General features: G+C 59.0%; 1 pseudogene across 1 annotated transcript; it reads right to left on the bottom strand.

The window, feature by feature from the left end:
• Nucleotides 1-330: 330 nt before the first annotated feature.
• Nucleotides 331-1,977, bottom strand: LOC113223119 (annotated as a pseudogene). The gene has a single exon (XR_003308615.1). The product of XR_003308615.1 is annotated as an uncharacterized LOC113223119 (transcript).
• Nucleotides 1,978-2,747: the final 770 nt, after the last annotated feature.

Raw genomic sequence — 2,747 nt, forward strand, 5'->3', positions numbered from 1 at the left:
GGAGATGATGACACCAGGGCTATGGTGGATCCTAGTGGGTGGTGACAGCACTGGATCCCATGGATCCTGGGAGATGATGACACCAGGGTTGAAGTGGATCCTAGTGGGTGGTGACAGCACTGGACCTCATGGATCCTGGGAGATAATGACATCATGGTTGGAGTGGATCCTGAGAACTGATAACATAATAGCTATGGTGACTCCTGGGACATGAAGACACACGGTTAAAGTGGATCTGGCAGGTGATGACATCATGACACTATTGGGTGTAATGAATTCTGGGATATGATGACACCATGGTTGAAGTGGATCCTGGGAGCATGACACCATGGTTCTGTTGTGGGAGGTGATGACACCAAAATCATGAGGGATTATGGGAAATGGTGGCATCATCAGTCCTAGTGGATTTCAGTAGAGGATGTCTGTGTCAGGCATAGTGGATTCTGGAAGGTAATGTCATCATTGGTCATGGCGGGATCTAGGAAATGATGACATCGTCAGCTGTGGTGGCTCCTGAAAGATGATGACACCGTGGTTGTGAGGAATCATGGAGGGTGGTGACACCGTTGGCTATGGAGAGTCTTGGGAGATGGTGACACCATTAGTCATGGTAAATCCTGGAAGAAGATGTTACCATAGTTGGGGGTCATAGGGAATCCTGGGAAAGGATTCCATCCTCAGACCTGGGTAACACTTGACCCCGGGTGCAGTGCCATCATGAGTGGCGGGTATTGTGTGGTGCTGACAGTGTCAGTGAGGGCAACAGTAGGTGTACCTCAAGCACCTCCCCCCAGTAGAAGGCTAGGACTTTGTTGACAGAGGTGATTGTCTTTAGATATGGCAGAACGAAGAGTGAGGCCAGGCTACAGGACACCTGTGAGTGCCAGGACTCCAGGATCCTGGGGATCCAGAGTGGCCTCCTGGGAGCAGAAGGGCATCTGGATGTTCTGTCTCCCAGGAGTCATAGCACAGGTGTGGGATCCAAGGCCCCATTTCCTCTCAGAGGGTCTAGCAGAGATCCTGCTGGGCATGTCCCTTGGGTTTGGGGAGGGAGCAACCAAGCTAAGTCATGGTGGGACAAGGCAGTAACTCTGGTGACACCATCAATACCGATGGCCTCCCAGAGTGGGCAGTGCCTCTGAGGAGGAAGCTCTGGTGATGCCATCACAGCACTGGGGTAGGGGGTTCACTGCCAACAGCCTACACCGACCATCATCTCTGGAGGAGGCCCTCCACATGGGCGGCTCCCCAGCCATGCTTCCTTCAGACAACATCTCAGGACAGGGCTCCTCTCTGCTCTCTGGCATCTTCCCTGGGGTTGTCCTGGACTCTGGGCCTGCCCTGCCTTCTACAACATGGTGGCAGCAATGGAGGCCTCTCCTCGTGCCATCTCAGAGCACGTAGCCTCTGGGCGAGAGCGCAGAAGGGGCCTCCTCCTGGAGAGGTCCCAGAGTGGGTGGTCATCTCTGGTGATGACATCACAGGAAGAGGCACGGTCCCTCTGATGACGTCATAGGGCAAGGCACCTTCTCTGGTGATGGCATCACAGGAAGGAGGCAGGGTCCCTGTGATGATGTGGTGAAAAGGAGACCTTAGGTCTAGTGAGGACACAGTTGGTGAGGCATTTTCCCCTGCGACGTGTCCCAGGAAGATGGCTTTGTCTGTAATGACGACATCATGGGACAGAGGCACCTTCTCTGCTGCAAAGACACAGGGAGAAAATATCTTCCCCATGGCGATGATGCCCAGAGAGGCCGTGGAGTTAGAGGCGACATCATCCAGGTGAGATTGTCTCTGCAGTGACACCACAGGATCGAATGTCATGGAACAAGGCATCATCTCTGTTATTACAGCACAAGAAGGAAGCCTCTGAGGACATCATAGAACATGGACATGGCCTCCAGCGAGGACCTCACGGGCCGGCCTCTTCCTCTGGGATGACCTCATGGGAAGGAGGCTTTGTCCCTGTGATGACATCACAGAACACAGACATTTTTGCTAGCGACGACCTCACGGGCCGGCCTCTTCCTCTGGGATGACATCATGGGAAGGAGGCCTTGGCTCAAGCAGTGACGTAATAGGAGGAGGAATCTTGTCTGCCAGGACATCCCGGAAGGAGGCTTTGACTCCTGTCCAAGGGCCGATCTGGGCCCCAGGCCCCTGGCCTGTGTGCGCCTGTGTCGGGGGATCCAGGCTGGGACGGGGGGCCCGGGAGGCCGCAGCCCCCCAGCCCCGGCCCTGGCCTCAGACAGTCACCTCGTTCTTGCTGGCCGTGCGCAGGTGCTGGGGCAGGTGGTGGCCCGGGATGAACTGCAGCTGCTCCAGCGTGCCCTGGCGCTGGAAGGGCGGCCTGCGGGCCAGCGTGCCCCCGCCCCCGCCGGCGTCGGACATCCAGGCGGGCTGCGGCGAGCCGTGCAGGGCGTGGTGGTGGTGGGCGTGCAGGCTGGACGGTGGCGGCAGCCCGCGCAGCGGTGTTGGGGGCCCCCCGGGCCCCAGCAGCAGGTTGGAGTGCGAGGCGGCCAGGCTGGCCCGGGCGGTGGGGTCGGGGGGCAGCGCGGGGCTGCGCGGGGGCGACAGCAGGTGCTCGCGACTCTGGCGCAGGGCCTCGGGCGAGGACAGCAGCAGGTGTTCCTGCGACACGAGGCGCGCCCGCGGCAGCGTGAACTCGTAGCGCGAACGGCCGCCATCGCCCAGCAGGTGCTCCTGGGACATGACCCGCCGGGGATTGGGCGCGGGCGCCAGGCCCA

Source organism: Piliocolobus tephrosceles, unplaced genomic scaffold (assembly GCF_002776525.5).
Source record: "Piliocolobus tephrosceles isolate RC106 unplaced genomic scaffold, ASM277652v3 unscaffolded_38884, whole genome shotgun sequence".
In the NCBI taxonomy this organism is placed as follows: Eukaryota; Metazoa; Chordata; class Mammalia; order Primates; family Cercopithecidae; genus Piliocolobus; species Piliocolobus tephrosceles.